At 35.6% G+C, this 19,694-nt stretch overlaps 1 long non-coding RNA gene across 4 annotated transcripts in view; it reads left to right on the top strand.

The window, feature by feature from the left end:
* The window catches only part of LOC116253045 (uncharacterized), a 25,336-nt gene extending 11,536 nt beyond the window's left edge, over positions 1-13,800 (top strand). For 2 of the 4 annotated variants that reach the window (XR_004172374.1, XR_004172377.1), the window contains exon 4: positions 13,362-13,800. This is a non-coding gene — a long non-coding RNA (uncharacterized LOC116253045). The remainder of the gene's footprint in view (positions 1-13,361) is intronic. The other 2 variants (XR_004172376.1, XR_007573292.1) reach the window with 1 other exon arrangement.
* The last annotated feature ends 5,894 nt before the right edge of the window (positions 13,801-19,694 follow it).

A 19,694-nucleotide genomic window follows, 5' to 3' on the forward strand; every position in this document is an offset into this window, starting at 1 on the left:
GTTTCACCTTCTTTTTGCCGTCAAAATCAAATTCATTGTTGTCAGGAAGCACTGAAAAGAAATATGACCATCATTTACTTCTAAGGGTCAAATTTTGTGTGGACTCTACTCATTTCATGGTATCACTAATATGGGCCTTTGACCATGTGGGACATCAGCAAGATGTTGGAGGCTATCAAATGGCTGCATAAGGCAGCAGGTGCTGCTAATTCAAGTTTGTATTAGTACTTACATGAGAAATTTCATCTTACATGGAAATTGCACAAATAAGACAATTTACATATATTCTCCTCTATGTTTCTATATGTGGGAATTTGAGAGGCGGGATTTAACTTGTTGGTATAAGGTCCGACCGTTCCTAGTACCTTTACCAAGGTTAATCAAACTAAGGACGAGACTAAATGTTATAATGTCTAAGTTTAAATGTGTTAGTATTGTGACGATAACCTGCAATTGGTTATTAACTCATGCACCCTCCCAACACATAGGCTAGAATTCGCCTCTCACAAAGAGGTAATCCTCATTACTTTGCATAACCCTAACACTTAGGGTAACATCATATATAAGGCTATATGATTTTGGAACAGAGTTTCCTAATGCTAACATTTGCCTCTTCTTTAGCAACACCTTGTCCTAAAGGTGTGAAGTTTGGAAGCATTGCAGCAGCAATGGAGAGTCTTCCCACGTTGGGCTGATGTCTTCATCTCCCTGCCTGTTGGCATGCCAACTTACACTGGGTTGTCCTTGGACTCTGCTAGCATATCTTTTGAGAAGTCTAAAGGGTTTGGGAGTCTAAGTGGTGTATGTAGTTAGCGCAGCTGCCAAGGCAGACGAAGCTGGAGGTGGCTCTCCCTGTTCTAAGCGAGATACACAGAATACTGGGTGGATGTTGGACCCCTCAGGCATGGCCGGTTTATAGGCAACCTTGCTTGTTCTCTCTATTACCTTGTAGGGTCCTATATATTCATATGGGTTCCTACTGATTTGCATGCTACCTCACCAGTACGAAAGCTCTTCAAGTTAACTCAGTCCCCCACTTGATATTCTCTGTCATGTTGATGCTTATTATATTTCTATCTCGCCTGGTTCTCGGTTGTAGCCAAGCATGGCTTGACAACCTCTAACACTCTGTCCTGGCTGAGTAGCTGGATCTCCACTTCATTTAGCTGTTCGCCCTGAGTGTGGAACCTCTTTAGGTTAGGTCGTGGTTGCCCGTAGGCTACCTCAAAGGGAGTCATCCCTATGGCTGACTGCTGGGCTGTGTTGTAGGCTCACTCTGCCCATGACGGGCATTCGGTCCAGTTGTGAGGTTGTTGTACAACATAACAATGCAAGTATGTCCCTAAAATGTGATCAGTAACCTACTACGCCCTAAACTCAGGTTGTGCTTCAATGGAGCAGCCGCACGCCTTTGCAGTTTTCTTACTCACAAAGTTATAGGTGGCCCCGTGTCCACCAGCACATTGATCTTCCTTCTCTTTAACTTCCCTTGGACGTGATCACTTGCGGTACGTTATCTCCTGCAAGTGCGTGGAGTGAAATTTTAGGGGAAGCTATTTTACCATCTTCATCTTCTGCGATTTTTCTTCTTGTGTCTCTGTTTCTCCATCTTCTTCATTTTTGTCCATGAGATGCATATGCAATTTTTTACAGATATGGCTAGGGACACTTCTTCTTGCACTGGAAGCACAGCCCCCTTTGACATCTCTCCCTAATCTACTATGGATTTAGCCTCTTCATTACTGCTAATTTGCCTTCATTTTGCAACCTCGGAGGCCCAAGGCTCTGTCCTCCCAAATCAGCAGGTGGCATACTAGGCTTCCTGACCGTCTGCCTCGCGATTCTTGAATCTCTCATTGAAAGTCCTAATCTTCGACATTTTTTCTCTGCCACTCTTGCAACTTTGAAAGCCTCCAACAAGGATTGAGGTCGTGTGGCCTAGACTTATACTCTCAACTATTCGTTTAATCTCCCTAGGAAGGTTCTGACCAAGGCTTTAGTTGGCCATCCCTGAACCATATTACTGAGCTCCTCAAAGTCTACCTGCTGTTCAGCCACTGACCCTTGTTGTCTGATTTTGGAGAGCTCTACATTGAAAGTCTAGATAGGCAGGGGAACCAAATTGGACTGTGAGAGCTTCTACAAATTTTGAACCTAAGCTTCAGAAATATTGGATCCAAATCCAAGTGTTCGATCATAATCAAAAAGATTTTCACTTACCTCTTCATGTTCCTACTAAATCTTGGTTCTAAGTTTGAAATAGCTATCTTGTGAAGATCCAAAAAGTACACACTTAATATGGATATTTGGATTTAATGTTTGGAGATGTAAATTCCAACAAGTTTGTTCTTTTATTCAGGATATAATCTACTAAGACCAGATCCAGGTATGATAATTTCAGATTCAATGATTGACAAGATCTGAAATGATCAAATTTCTATGTCCAAGATCCTAGGTCCAAATTAGTCGAGGATTAAGTCGGTCAAAAGAGGTTGGACTTAAGAGTATGCAAACATTGCTAGAGTTGGTTTGGCCTAGAAATAAACTTAGCTAACGATTGTTAGGTCGAGATATTATGTTAACTTCATATTGAAGGTCTCATACTTGATCATAAATAGTCTACAAATGGGTCTTATAGAGGTCAGCTAGGATCTAGCTCTAAGATTCATGGGTTTGATTAGTGGGCTTTAAGTCCAATCTATGTGAGCTCTTCGAGGATAGACTAAGGATTGTACTTCAAGTCTACATGATCTAGGGTTTTTAAAAAACGTTATAAAGATTTTAGTTTTCGAAATCATTTAAAGAGAACTATGTTTTAAAAGTGAACCTACGTGAGGCCTGAATTGAATTTAGTTGCATTCATGCTGGGGCTATTTTCTCAAGGCTTGTTATTAGGCTAGCTTAACTCAGCTTCAAACAAGGGTGCATGTGGGTGATAGGTGATTAAGTTGCATATTTAAATAACCTGTACTATGCATGGTGAATTAAACAACAATGGCAAACTACATGTTCAAGGTAATATTTGAAATATGTATGAACTAAAAAGCATCACTATACAATTAAAAGAGAGGGACGAAGAGGCATACCTGACCTTTATGACGTCAAGGTTTGTTGGACACCTTGCTATCATGAAAACGCCTGTCGTTACCATAGTAGCTGCATGAATTGAGTTGTATGTGAGTCTACTAGGTTCATATAGACTGGTATAAAATGAAAACTTGGGTTCATGTGGCTCCTAAGGTTTTATAAAAAAAGGTGCACATAGTGGGAAAAGATCATGCTACCCTTGGCATGAAAATTGAGACTGGTTTATCATGTGGGTAAGCTGACTGCACACTGAGGTGCACTGGTGAAAATAGGCTACCTATGAAATTTGGTTGAAAAAATAACTTCATTTGCCCCTCCAAAACTCAAATTTTCAAATTTTACACAATGTAAAATAACCCTTTTTTGAGTGGTGTGCAAGGGAAAAATGGAAACTATTAATCTAGAGCACATCCATCCATTATGGAGTTGAAATACTATAGCAAGTAGTTGCCAATCAAAATGATGTGAAGAAACTAGGAAAATGATTCTTAGATTGATTAAAATTCAACTTGAAAGATTGAAGTGCACTAAAAGGAGATGTTTATAGCAAGTAGTTGCCAATCAAAATGATGTGAAGAAACTAGGAAAATGATTCTTAGATTGATTAAGATTCAACTTGAAAGATTGAGGTGCACTAAAAGGAGATGTTTGGAATTGGACATCCCTTATTAAACTATAAAATGTAAAATGAACTCAAATCTAGATGATTGAACTGAAACTGAAGTTCGAAATAGTTAGGTTGAGCATTGAAGGGTGTGATCGTAGCTTAGTGCGTGCTGCTACTGAATGGACTGAGAGAATTTTAGCTCGAATTCAACAAAGTAGATGATAGAGTCATTCTGATTTTACCATAACCATTCCATAACTCAAATTAGGTCCAAGAACTGAAAGTAACTTACAAAATATTTTGTGAACACTAGAGGGAGTATATGTTGAGCTCGGTCTGGCCTGACATGGTTTTGGTGATCCGGAAATGGTCGATGAAAGGTCTCAGTAAGTGGGTTTGATTAGAGTGAGCTGGTTTTGAGGTGATGAAACCCTAGGAAGTTGACTATAACGACTCATGAAGTATAAAGGTGAGAATTGGCCTAATGACTCAAATGTTATGCAAGTTTTAGAATTTTCATGGAAACCCACAAATTTGGGGTGTGAGTGATGGGTCACAAGGGCAAATGGTCATTTGGCAACAACAACAATCTAAGTGATCCTAGTCTAGTGCTCAATGCCATAGTGAAATGTACTTGCCTGACTTCCTTTGATATATATGAAAAATGCGCCAATATGAGCATTTGTTCAATGTTTCTTGAAAATGGTTGTCAAAACTTATTCTTGATAAAGATTTCTTAGTTTTTATATTTTGTAGCTTGCATGACTTTGTTTCTTCAGGGACCAAAACCCTTTTTAGTCATTGTTATTAAATTTGTCTAAAAGGATCATTCTTTGGTTTCCAAAAGACAAGACTAGAATAATCATTATCTATATCATAGGATTCTTGGTGTAAAATTAACCACTACCTTGACTCTCTTTTAATCGCAAGAGTTATATTTTTGCCACCAGAGATCTTTTGTCTTGATTGACCATGCTTAAATGTTTTCCTTATTCGTTTTCCTTGAATATGACTGTTTTTGGCTCTTTCATCTTCCTTCTTTTCTTGATTGTTAATTTAGGCCAACCATCATCTATAAGGGAATTCCTCTTCTTGTATTATACAAAAGTTTTGCTAACATAGTAAATGACATGTCCAATTTTACACCCCTCCTTATAACATTCTAGAAATCCTCTATAGGCAGAGTTGCATGATGAAATGTAGAGCAATGGGGGCCCTCTCCAGATTGGTGGCTTCAAGACTAGTCGATTTAGTAGATATTACTTGATGCAATCATAGAGTGCTGACATTGGAATAAAACATTGGATTCAATACACTAATTTGCATCTAAGGTCTAGGTTTGAAATAAAACACTGTCTTGCATGTATTCAGTCTTGTAAAGTATGTAGTTCTTTGAGGTTGGTCAGGACAGACATATCAATGTGTTCGCACCCCACCCCTTTCTCAAAGGGTATCGAAATGCGAATCAATAAAATTCTTTTAAAATTGAGGTTTTGAAGAAAATTTTCAAGAGAAAGGGATCCGCCCATCGGTATAAGGTCCAACCGTTCCTGCTGTCTTTAACAGGGGTAATTGGACCAAAGACTAAGGATCTCTTGGATCATGTACGAATTATTGATGCAAATCCTATATGCATGTGCATTGAGATTTTGGATTCAAGAACCAAAATACATTTTGAATAAGTGATTTGAACTTGCCTTGAAAATGAATTTGAAGATTGGAGAGTTTTCAAGTTAATTTAAAAACCTTTGTTTTGGTGTCATTTGATTTGAAATCTGCAATTCTTGAGGATTTTGAAGCTTTGAAATTGAGTTCTTTGTTCTGAACTCAATATGATTCATGGGTTGAAATGATGATCGACTTTTGGGAAAATAGCTAAGTTTCCTTAGCAAACAAAATTGATTTTGAATTCTTTTTTTGATAGAACATAGGTTCCAAATTGTTAGAAAACATATTATTTTCTAAACATATTTTGGCCAAGATTGTGAATGCATTGCTTGTGTTTTCATTTGAAATTAAGTGAAGTTTACAAATTCTTGTTGCAATATGACTTGGTCACTTTTTGCAGTTCAAATATTAATCACTTAATTTCTTGAGAACGTGCATGTGGTGCTATTGATTTTAAATGAAAGTGAATGCATGAAATGAGAAGAGAAACTATATGAAACATTCATTCTTCTCTCTCTCATAATCTCTCAAGATTCATTTATTGCAATCACACGTCATATAATCTATGCATGAAGATTGATTTTAATTAACATGTAGGACTTTCTCTAAATGTGCTTATTATATTGTTAAGCACATGAATTAGAGATGTAGTCCATAAGCTTGAGTCACGAATGAAAAATTCAAAACAATTAAGAATTAGGCAAATGAGGGTGAAATCAAACTTTAAAATATAGAAGAAATGTGGATATCATCATTTTTCCTCAAAATTATCATAAAAATCAGATTTTATTTTGATTTAAATATATTAAAATTAAAATATTGACTCTAAGAGTGTTTGACTCTTGGAAAATGATGAAATTCAGTTTACTCCATACGAACTAAGCATCAAATTGGCAAAAATCATGTGCCACATGTTCTCGTTCATGTCATGGAGTTCTAAGAACCTTTCTTTCTCCCTAAAATCAAACAAAATTTTATATTCTTGTTCTAGAAGATCCATTTATTTCTTGGACTATTAAAATACTTTTGATCTTGTTCTTTAAGGGATACAAAGATTAGAATTTTGGAAGCATTCTTGAGACTCAATTAATCAAATGTAAGTCCAAAAATTGATGAATGAAATCAGAAATTTCTAAAAGGCTTTTAGAGAGCCAATTAGGTAGGTCTAGAACCTTTTTATTGTTCTTCAAAACCTAATCACTTTGTGGCTGAAAATTGACATCGCAAATATATAAATTTTGACTTTCAAAAGCTAATTCCAATAAAACATGGTCTAATTTCAACAACTTACATACACCTTAAGTATGAATTGCTGAAAATAAAAGAAAATTTAAGATGAAATTAAATGATTTCATAGGCTTGTACTACGAAAATCAACAAAATGATCCCCCTTTCTTAAAAAAAACTAGTTTGGAAACATGTTCCAACTTGATTTTAAAAGGAAAAAATGATTTTTAACAAGAGATTGCATGTGTATATATATATATATATATATATATATATATATATATATATATATATATATATATATATATATATATATATATATATATATATATATATATATATATATATATATATACACGCACCCTACTCTTCAAAACGAAATTTTATCAAGGGACATCATGACTCATGAATCATAATGATTCATGGCTGGGTTCTTTTACATATGAAAATTGAAAACCTGTTTCTAATCTCCTTTATCACCCTTGATCAATTAAATTGAAAGACATGAATCCAAATGACTTCAAATGAGAAGGAAAATAAAACAATGCTCAAGTTAATTCATCCATAATTTTGCCATACAAGGGTGGATCACATTCATAAGAATGTATCCATCCCTAATAGACGTTTTCGTCATATATGTTGCAGCAAAATCACTCTCTCACCATGGGATTCTCTCATGGTAAGGAGTTCAAAATGGTTTTCAGCATGTTGTTTTGAAAGGGACGTGGCCTTGGAACCCTTTTCAAAATTTGATACATGGGTTAGTCTTTTAGAAAAACTGACGCATGCATGCATTATGTATTAACATGTACATTTGATCGTAGGTTCTCCCTGGCTGGACATCATTCCCAGCTATAAAATAAATAAAAATAAACCTTCACACGAATTCTTGAAATAAAAATGAACTAACAAGAAGCCAAAATAGAAGAGAAATTGATTAAAATCACCTACCTTGCAGTCGGTCTTGATACTTGATCTTCACCTTCACTTGTTTTCTAAATCAAGCAATCCTAAGCAAGAATCCAAGCTTGGATTCGAACTTAGCAAAGCTAGAAAAAGAATAGCTTGCTTGCTGGAATTAGGAGTGAAAAAGAAAAGAGCTTCTCTCCACGAAAATCCTAAGTAAGGGTTCACTTAAGCACCCTCACTTAGCAAACTCGATAGAGGGAATGAAGAAGAAAATGAGAGAGAAGGGGGAAGAAGGCTTCGACAAATCTTCTTTCTCTTCATTGGCTTCTCCCTTCTAGGACCTTGGCTGAACCAACTTACTGAAGTGCCTGAAATTTTCGTCCTCCCCCTTGGTGGCCAAGTGGAGGCTTATATAGAGGAGGAGGTGGTTCAACCACCTCCTTAACTCACCTTGGGAACTTGTTTCATAACTTGGGGACTTGTAAAATGGATTAAATAGGGTTTAAAGGCTCTAATTGACCATTCTTAGCTCATTTACACGAGGTAGGTGGGCTGGGCTAGGTTTGGTCAACATTGGTTCAGACCTAGCTGACCAACTTTGACCAGAATTTCAAACAAAAATGCCATTGCACAGGATTTTTCTTTATTTTGTGCTATTCATTTTTTTTTGTTTGAAATCGAGCTCGTTAGGTTAAAACATAGTTACTAAGCTCCAAATGTCATTGAATTATGATAATTCAATTTAAATTTGAATAAAATTTGAAAATTCTATCAAATTTGGTTCGAAAAGGGTATTTTCATCCATAACTTGATTAAAAGTGTATTTCAACTCAATCAAACTTTGGTTTGAAATATTGAATTTTAATTTGGTATTTGATTTATATATTTGACAAATTCAAATGTATATGTGCCTTTTATAAACCAATTTAGGCTCTGTAATCTCAATTTGACCATAGAAGGGCAAAGATTTGTCAATTTCTACCAATTGACCAAAGTCAAAGCTCATTTGCGAATAGTTTGACTTTGTTTGAGGTAATTCGATAAATTTGAGCTAAGAAAGCTATTAATTGAGGTGAATTATACTTTGACAAAGTCTAGTCAAAGTGGGTTCGATTCGGTCAAAGTATATTTTCATCCACTGATTGAGTCACGGGATAGACCTACCCTTTTGACTGTGCTGAGCCCAAGTTGACCGAACCTAGGTAGAATTGGCACCACATTTGGGAGCACCTGGGTCAAACCTACTTGGATTAAGTAGGTTAGGTGAGTTTGACCAGCCTATTTATTGCTTTTTGGAAATTGTCTCCTCTTTAAAGAGGACCTCGTTAAAGAAGAGAGAGAGACATAAATGTCTCTCTTTTCCTAGGTTTCTCATTCATTTCGCCTTAAAAATGACTTTTCTTCATCTAATTGAAAGAAAATATATATATTTTTTTAAATGGTGGGGCGTGACCCCTGGGGGGCTCTTGACCACACGGGCTAGGTGGGGCCACACGTGGGTCCCATGTAGCATTCTAGACTGAATTAGATCCAATTCATGGATTTAAGTCAAAATTTGAATTTTGCAATTGGATTTGACTCGTAATCCTGCATTGGGATCTAAATTGTTCTTTAGATTCGAAATCAGCTTTGAAATTGCTGATTGATGTTGAGTAGAAGATAATCATCTTTGGTTGTGGCCTTGTTAAGATCTCTGAAATTGATGCATATTCAGACTTTTCTGTTCTTCTTTCATACCATGACCATATTGGCTACTCATTTAGGGTAAATTATTATTATGATTAATTTGGCATTTTAGTAAATCTTCCAACTATTCTTTGACTTTATCTTCAACTCCGGTGTCTAATTCCCTCAATTTCTATTGTATGGGTAGACTCACAGGCATTAAAACAAACCTATGCACCACAAGTTGTGGTTCCTACCTGGGCATAACTTCGTATGTCGAAGTAAATATTTCTTTGTAGTTTTTTAGGAATTTGACAACTTCCTTTTCTTCGTTTGGATTCAAGTTGGTGCCGACTTGTATCATCTTGGGATTATTGATAGTCCCAATGCTCACCTCCTTGATATGGTCATTAAGCAAGACATACAGTTGATCTTCTTTCTATTTTGCTAGATCTAGTTATGGTTTTGCTTGCTCTTTTTGTTTGACTGGCTCTTCAAAAGTTTTTTCATAATCTTAAATTTGCAAACATGTGGATTTCTCCACTGCCTAATTTTGGGATTTGGCACTAACTTAAGGATTGGTTTGGATGCCACACGAGTCCTATAAATATTGATGGTGAGAAATAAAGTTAATGTGCTTGGGTGTGCATAGTTAGAGAAAGAAGATGAGAGAAGGAAGAAAGAAACACATTTAGAACACTATTTTTGGGTTCTGGCTTAGGATTTTCTGGTTCTAGGCAGAAAAAGTCAGTAATTTACCTTAAATTTCTAACAAAAATCATGTCTTTTCTACCTTGTACAATTGGACTTCTTAAGCTTAGCCCGTTCATTAGGGTATTTGTTTAAGATTTATGGCTACAGAAGTCAAATTCCAAATCTATTTCCCTTCCAAGTCACCTGAACAAGATGGAAACTCTAAATTAATCTTACTCTATTCTACTTTTGTATTTTCTATGCATGGATGAATGATTTAGAACCAACATGTGGGGTTTTTCTAATTTAATTCAAGGTTAGGAATGCTGTCTAGCTGGCTTATCCGCATGCATTAATGTATATGTTAATTGAATTGAAATGCCTACACCCAATCAGTTTCTAATAAAAAAGCTACATGGACTTGATTTCAGAAAAGAAAATGATGATTTATCCTAACAAGCACACCTACGGAACTCAAAGTCAACTTTGAAAAGTTCCAGACTATGGAGAAAATTCAAGGGGAGATAGACCTCGAATAGGATGAGAGATACATGGCTGGACTGTGTGGTGCTCTTCTATCTTCCAATTTCTGAGTCTTCATTATGGTGAATGCAATATGCGAGAAAGAGAGGAGAGAAACAAATGAATAATGATTATACTTCAACATTGAAATCTTACCATCGCAACCTATCAATTTCAGCTCGTTAAAGATTAAATTACTCAAACATTGGATGTAGTTTGCCATATAAGAGGCTATATTAATCATATTGAGCTTGTGTTTAAAAAATAATTCACTTTTTTGCTCAAAATATATTCCTGAAAATTCTCAAAATTTTCTGCAATTTCTAGAATTTTGCTAGATAAACTTGGTTGTGAATCAAAGGCTAATCAACTTGATAGGTAATCCTCTAAACAATAGTTCTCTCTTATTAAAAACCACAAGGAATCTACTTAACCGACAACCAAAATCAGCAACCATGAGAGAAAACCCGGTTTTCCCCTCTTTTCCCATCAAAACCAGTCACATATGTCTATCAAATAACATCTGGAATCTTTAATTTTCAAACCCTAAATCAGCTGCCCCTAATCTGGAAGTAGCTGGTCACCGGTCTATCAAGGGACCAAACCTCTTTCAAATGAGATTTTAGACTTCGGTTTTACAAAGATATAGATTTATCTTTTCATAATATCTAAAAGTCATCAAAAGAAATCAGAAATTTTAGGTTTCAAAAATTTAAAACCATGTTTTTCTGCTCACAAAGAGAGCTAACATCAGCTTGCCAATTATCTAGGTCTGACTTTTATGGTTTCTAACGTAAATGTTTGTTTCTACCATTAAAATGGACAGATTTTCAAATGATTTCATCCCAAAAGGGATGAAACTAAACCCTAAAACTGGGAAGTCAAAGTTTACCGAGTTGGTCAAATTTTTCCCTACGAAAATAGAGATCTCCAAGATCATAGTCAGCCTCCAAGTGACTTGATTTGTGAGTCCATAAGTCGATTTGAATTGAATCTCTTATATTCTCTCCTTCGTAGCAAGGATTTCAAATATCCAAAGTCAAGACTACAAAATGATTTTTAAAATCAAGTCAATCTCATGAACCATGCTCTAGAGCTTATTCTTGATTTAAATATCAAGGATCAATCTAGAAGCCCTCCAATATTTCCAATCTCCCAAAACCAGCCAATATTCATATGTACATTTCTATATATGAAATCCAGTTAATTTATACATGAAGAGATGAGGGAGTGAACAATGAATGTTACATTTAGTTTTCTTCTTCAATCATATTCATCTATCATCAAGATATAAGTGAACCAAATTGGAGTTGCTACAGTGACCAAGTCATATTGCAACAAAGATTTGAGCTCCTCAGTTATTTCAAAGTGAAAATATTCAATTCAACCTAAAAGTATTAAAAAATAATTTAGAAAACTTGAAGTTTTCAAGCCACCCAAAATTTGGAATTTTTCAAACAAAATTTCATCTTAGAATCTCCAAATCGAAGCAAACATCAGTAATTTGCCTCTCAATTCTCAGCTATTATTTCAAACTTCAAAAGAAGAAGTTTGAAATCTGGCAAGACAATATTACAATATTATGATAAATTTCCAAATCTATCTTTCAAAAGTTTTGATTTGAAAGTTACAAATCAATCATTCAAGTCAAGTTGCTCAAACGTATCCCAAAATCTAATTTTGTGTCAAATCAATAGCCCCAACTCAAATACACTTTTTAAACCTCACTCAATTTCCAGTCATTTCACCAAATCTTCAAAATTGCCAAAACTAAAAAAACAAAATCATTCAAATTTCCAGTCGAGCCTAAATGCATAATCCAAATTTTTAACATAATTTTTTATCCAGCTCAATGCATTTCAGCCTTGCTCAAACAAACTCAATTTCTCGATCATTGAAATTGAACACCAGATCAATCAAGCACAAAATGATAACCAAAATCAAATCCAATCCATGCACAAGCATATAAAATCATCAATTAAAGTGACTCATACAATTTGAGAAGCATTTGGACATTGGTTCTTTTCTCTCAAAAATCTTCCAAACCAAAATAAATTTTTGTTGTTTCACAGGGTTCTCGTTTACAGGAGGGGTGCAAATAGGACTCCTTTCTATAATTCTAACAATCGAGTATATAATGGATGGCCTTTCATTGTGTTTCATTGATCCAACTTCTTAGCTTGAAGAAGGTTAGACCTCACCATTCAACAGTGTTGCCCAATTTGGCTGGTTTGTCCATGCCAAGGCATCTGAGGCTGTCTTCTAGGCTTATTTTATTTGGGCATTTCACACTTGACGTTTTTATGGTACATGCTGCTCGATGTGCAACCACAGGTTGTGGTTGCCTCTCCTACAAATTTTCTACCATGACTGTTGTGATAGGCATCTCCATCATTCCATTTTACACATTGATGCAAAGTGGATGGCATGGTCTTGGAATCCATGGCCATTCGAGTAGGAGATTGTATGATGGTAGTACATCACAACATAAAACAAAACTGAGTGCATAGTGAAGTTGATGCAAAGGCCTAGGTAGATGCATCCTGTAATTGTCATTTTGCTTCAGTCAAATTCGTACATTATCATATATTTTGGATATAATGCTTGTACGTTAGCCCCAAAGCCTTGGTATTCATTTCAGTACAGATGTTCAAACTACTTCCTTCATCAATGAGAACATGTAGGGTGTTCACATCCTCACCACTATATATAGAGTGTTGCTCTATAATTGGTGAGGTCATCATCAAAAAATGTGAAGGGGGTCTAGATCATAACATAATTAACTATTTGCGCTAGGGTTTCTAGAGTCGTGTTGGATTTTACCTTGATTTTACTAAGCATTTCCTTTATGGCAGATCTATCAGTGAGTGGTAGAAGCATTGGTAAAATCCAAGATTGAAATATTCAATGGGATATTAATGACCTGTTGTGTGACTTGCTCTTCTGACTTCTCTATTTTTTTCCATTATTGAAACAACTTCAGATGTTGCTTGGTTGCAGCAAGAGCCAGTTTGACTTTATAGATAAATTTCTTGATGGGCTTCGGTTCAGCTGCTTGAATGCACATGGCGGCCATCCTTTTTGCTAAAAGCTTGTATGAAGTCTAGTGGGCTCTGAATGGGCTTATTATCAATGGGTATGACTGCCATCTCTTCTTGTGTGTAGGGCATGATGAGGTCCTGTGGGCAGAATAACACATTGTCTACCACAACAACTATATTCTTGCCATGTTCCTGGAAAGGGCCCTTGAGGACCTTTGGGGTAGTCTTCTCCAACAGTAGATATTTGTCAATACTATCTTGTATAATATGTTTGAGCAGGATGCAATCTTCTGTGTTGTGGCCTAAAATGTGATGAAACTTGAAGAACTGATTTCTTATCCCCTTCATTTATGAATGATCTGATATGCAATGGAGTTTGTAGAGGCCTTCTTTCAAAAGATATTCCAATATTTCCTCCTTTTTCCGTTTTAGAGGAGTAAACTTTCGATCTCGTGCCCAACCTAGTTTCTTTTCATTAGTTTCTTTGACGAACAGTTCCTTTTCTTTCTTGTACTTCCCTTTGTGTTGATTCTTGTAGCCCTATTGCTGACTTAGTTGGCTTGGCTATGCATTGTAATTGGGTGCAGAGCTCATAATTGCAAAGATGCATGCACTTGAGCTGGTCTTGATGTCATGTAGTCCTCTTTCTTGGTTGTTGTTGCTGTATCCTGCGTCGGGCTAAGATAGCCTTTCTTGATGATTGTTTCAATTCATTTTGCCTTCTCAATTAAGTCATAGAATTCTTGTACTCATGTTGTATGACATGGTGAAGGAGATTCTCTTGAAATAGTCCGATGATTATGGTGAGGGTGTGTATTTCTAGCATCAGAGTTCTGGGTTTATGACTTTAGGTCTGCCACCTCTGTATCTCCTACACAGATTCTCCAGGAACTTGTTAGAGATTCAAGAGGGTGTCAATTGTTGGAATAACTGAGAGATATGGCTCGTATTTCTCAACAAATGCATTGACCACTTCATCAAAGTCTCCTCATCTGTGTCGGTCAATGGTTTCCAGGTACCATTGAGCAAGTTCTCCATCTAGGTTTTATTGGAAACAAAAAAAGAAAGCTTTATTGTCATCTCTAAACTTTTCACATTCTCCAAAAAATGTGGATAGGTGATACGAGAATTCTTCTTGCCTTTGAAATTGCTGAATTTACACGGGAATCCTTGGAGTTCTTTATTGTCTAAACCTACACAGAAATCCTTCCTAGAATAGACTTTCCTTCCCTTGCTTTGGATGCATCAAACAATCTTTTCCATCTCCAAGACTGCATGTGACGCGTCACTCGTCCTGTTGAGTCTCCAGCTATTTGTCATTCATAGAACCTTCAAAATTCTTTTTATTGGGTCTGACGATTGGTCCACTTCCCTCTTTCACCATTTGCTGGATCATTTTCTGAATGGCGAACATAAGATATCGATCAACCTAAGGATCTTTATCTCGTGTATTGCTAGTTCTCTCTTTTCCTTGCCCTGTGATGAGATCTGGTACATGGAGCCATTAAGAATCTTGTTACTGATTTCATCTTAAAAGGATAGGTTAGTTCAAAACAGGCCCAACATAGTTTGGAAAATACAAAGAGAAAATTAGGATTATGTACACATTGAAAATAAGAAGACAAATCAATCATTGTGCTAGAAATAGTTTGAAGGCATAAAAGGGACTCAACGACATTAAGGAAAAGGGGGTGGGGGACAATCTTCCACTACTCCATGTACACTCTAGACCCAGTAGATTACCATGTATTTAGATCTCTTGCCCCATTGATGATCAGCTAGCAGCAGCCAGGCTACAAACACCTTGCCATTCTTTGTTCTCCATGTCAAAATTTGCTACTGCACTATAATCTCCCTAATGATGTAGAAGTACATCTAATACTTTGAGAACTACACCACACACTGCTCTCGATGATAAGGGACTACAAAGAAATGTTTCAAATGAAGAATGTTTGTCCCCCTGCCATGAAATGTGTATCATGTGGCTGCTTCTTCCTATAGAAATATCCTAGATGAGTTGCTCCTCAACAAGATCATCCAACATCAGCCAATATGGGTGGAGTGAGAGGATGCTATTGCCTGTAGGCCTGAAACCTTGTTTATACGTAAAATTTTTCAATCTTACATGCAGATAGTAATAAATAAGATAACATTACTTGTACATGCCTCCATTTTCCTTTTGTGGTATTCCAAGAGATGCAAAACCTAAGAACTCAAATGTACACTATTAAATTATGCATGTTTTAAAATCTAAGTAGATCCTAGAAATGGACTGACGAACAAGAAGAAATTAATCTAAAGTTTGTTCATGATTAGATCATCATAGGTCAATGAAAATGTCTTAAATCTAATATGATGCATGCAAAAACTAGTTCATGTACACCTGGAGTCCGGTCTCTACTAGGGCTTTGGTGTAGGATATGGACCTTTCTGAGTAAAATAAGATATGAAACCAAATCCTGTAATCATAATCTCAGAGATTCTTGTTCTAAATTCAAATAAGAGATGCCATAAAAATGTAAATATCATATCATTTATAGAAATTCACAATCCAAAGTCCAAGAGCTCAAGTTGTGATTCAGTAACCATGATCTAAGATTCAAGAGCCAAAATCTAAGATAAAAAATCTGTAATCTAATACTTGAGATATACAATCTAATATAAAAAACATAAAGTATAAATCTATAATCCAAAGTCCAAGAACTAAGAACTATAATCCGAGATCTGAAATCCAAAAACCAAAACCTAGGATTCAAAATCCAAAATCTAAAGTTTTGAGGTCTGAAATCCAATGTCCCTAATATAAAATCCATAATTTGTTATCCATAATATGAGGTTTATGATTTATAACCCATTATGTGAGATCTAATTTGAAATTCAAGATCTAAAGTTCAAGATCCAAAATCTAAAGATTTAGGATCCAAATCCAAGATTTAGAATCTAAAATTAATAATTTAAAATTTATGATCCAAAAACCATGATGTAGTGTTAAAAGTCCAATATCTGAAATCCAATACTTAAGATCCAAAGTACAAAATCCACAATTGGAGATCTGAAATCTGAAATTCATACTTTATCATTGTGATGCTTGAGATCTTAATCCAAATTCTTCATCATATCATGTTTATGATCAAACCTGATTGAAATTCGGGATTTTGATGACTAGGGCTGGATCGGCTAAAGAACTAGGTTCGGTCTTGCCTAAGTTGAGTTTGAACCTACTCAGGGACATGCTTGATTGTTGCATTTGGTCTTATTCAAATCACATGATTCTCATGTGGATGTTAGGGAAGTTCACTAGATCTAGGCTATGGGATTGGCTTCATAGCTGCTGGACCCTAAGACCGGTGTAGGGCTAAGTCTTAAAGAATAGAACTAAGATTGGATTCCATGCCTACATGACCTAGGTTTTTTTAAATCATTTAAAGAAATTGATTTTGAAAACATTTTAGAAATTTATGATTTGAAAGAGTTTTCGTGTGAAGACCAAACTTGATTCAGGTTTTCACATACCTAAGTTGATGCATATAGGGTATGCTACTAAGTTGGACCCGACTGTTTCAGACAAGAGGTGGATGTGGGTGCAAAGAAATCCGTTGTCTATGAAAATAAATGTGCAATGTATAACTAATGAAAGCATATAGAGAAATATGACCTATTATGCATGATGCCAAAACGAATTATAGAATTGAAATAGAAACGAGAAAAGAGAGGAAAACATACGACAACGAAGCTGCATGTTAAATTCTTTCAAGAATCGAATTCTAATTTGAAAAGTAGAAGAACATGTTAAGAATGGAAAAGAAATGCAGGTTACTTGAGGCAGACTAAATGATTAAAGAAGTTATGAGTGTGATCCTCACATGTAAGCATGTTGGTTTTTGGAAATTCATTTGGGAACCATATTATCTTGGATTTGATCATTTTGGATCCCAATTTGAAATCTGATTTTATTGAGAATGGTCATGGATATGGGAATAAACTTTTAATGGATTAATATTTGGATTAAAATCTTTTGGATTTGAAAGTCTGTAAGTTTTGAACTTTGAATTTAATATAGCATCTTGGACATAGATACAAAATCTATTTTACTTCGATCCAAATATAACTTGATTAAATTTATACCCATATATAAAATCCAATTTTATTTAAGTTGAAAATCACTTTATTGAGATGTGAAAACTTATTGAAAACGAGTCCTTTTTAACATGGACTAAGGAACCAGAGTTGTGAAATGGATTTGAGATTGGATATAACTTTGAAAACCAATCCTGGATTTTAAAATTGAGATTTTTAATTTGAAAACTACTGTGGCTTCGAGTCTGTCTTGAATCTATTGAAAGAGTGAGCCTTGGACTAAAGAGGCATTGCGAGAGGAGAAGTTAGCCATGTAATTAATTTGATCCTCATAACAGCAACTCAAGAGTTCCGTCCACCTAGAGACACACAGATTGACGCTCACCAGCAAGCTAGGTCTGCTTTAGGTGCTAATATCAAAACGATAATCAAAAGAGGTTTGAATTTTTACCATGATGAACTCAACTAGAAACATCATAAAATGATTAATTATTCAAACTTTGCAAGACCACGATACCCAGCTAGACAGGACCCTGGGACAAAATCCTAGATATAAAATCTCAAATTACCTCTAAATCTCACTCAAACATTCATGTACCCATCCCGCATCAATCCATACGCACAATTTGGATTGACATGACAATAGCGTGTATTGGCCATCCTTTATTATCCTCTTCATCAATTTATTTGGCTCGCAAATTCATAGGAATGGCCATTGGTCAACACAAATGCGTCATATCGGTCATGAATATTCAACATTCTTGAACCCATCCACGAATCAAATGGCCTCGAACAAGAAGTAGATAACTAAAAATAAAATAAAAGCATTCTTCATGAACTTGAGAAATGAAAACTCACATCGACTAAGTAGTATGAGAAATACCAAGCCTATGACATACACAAATGTAAATGAGTGAATGGAAAAAGAACGACATGATTGCTAATGTACGCATATGATTAATTAAAATTAGTATGATTTACCTGTAGCCTCTACTTTTCCCTATGTGGGAATCTGAAAGATAGACCTTGACCTACCAGTATGACTTCTGATCGTTCCTGGTGCCTTTATCAAGAGTAACTAGACCAAGGACTAGATTAAATGTTCCAATTTCCAAGTTTAAATGTCATCCAAAATCTAAAAAAGCTGACGTGCCCTGATTTTGAAATGATGATGTTTTGAAATCTAATTTGGATCATCAAGGAGAGGCATGTGAACAAGGGGAGCTAAATCTAATATTTGTGCATGTCCAGTTCAACATAGACCCACGCAAAACAACGATCTACATCTAAAATGGTGCATGTAAACTAGATTATGTATACTTGAAATCTACATTCTATGGGATTCAAGTGAGGGACGTGGTTCAAAACTCAAGGAATATTGGATCCAAATCCAATTGTTTGAGCTTATTCTATTAGATTTTAATTTAACTCTTCATATTTTGTGAAATCTTGGTTCTAAGTTTGAAATGGGATATTTTGTGAAGATCTAATAAGTTCACGTTCAATGTGGATATCTGGATCTATAATCCAATGTTTTGAGATGTAAAATCCAACAAGTTTGATCCTTTATTTAGGATTGATCCTTTATTCAAGATGTAATCACTGAGATCTAGATCCAAGTATGGTAATTTCATCTTCAATGACTGACGAGATCTGAAGTCCTTAATTTGAACATTTGAATTCATTTATACTAAGATCGACCCAGGATTTATGATGAAATTCTAGTGTCCAAGATCCAAAATCCAAATGAGTGGATGATTAAATCGGTCAAAAGGGGTTGAACTTATGAGGATATGAACCTTGGTAGACTAGGTTTGGTCATGGAATAAACTTAGTTAGGACTTGTTCGGCCGAGATCATATATAAAATCCACATTGCAGCCTCTTACTTTATCATAAATAGTTTACAAGTGGATATTTTAGGGGTTGGTTAGGATCTACCTCTAAGGTTCATGGGCGTTACATGTAAATTTTGTATCTTACATACACACAATGTAAATGAAATATTACATGTACTCGCCTTTGTTTTCCATGTGGAGGAACTTATGAGATGGGGCCCGACCTATCAATATGAGGTCTGACTATTCCTAGCACCTTTACCAGAGGTAATCAAACCAAGGACTAGATAAATGTTCCAATTTCTTAAGCCTAAATATTGTCCAAAACCAAGCAAATAAATGTACCCTAATTTTTAAATCA

Source organism: Nymphaea colorata, chromosome 4 (genome assembly GCF_008831285.2).
Source record: "Nymphaea colorata isolate Beijing-Zhang1983 chromosome 4, ASM883128v2, whole genome shotgun sequence".
Taxonomy (NCBI): domain Eukaryota; kingdom Viridiplantae; phylum Streptophyta; class Magnoliopsida; order Nymphaeales; family Nymphaeaceae; genus Nymphaea; species Nymphaea colorata.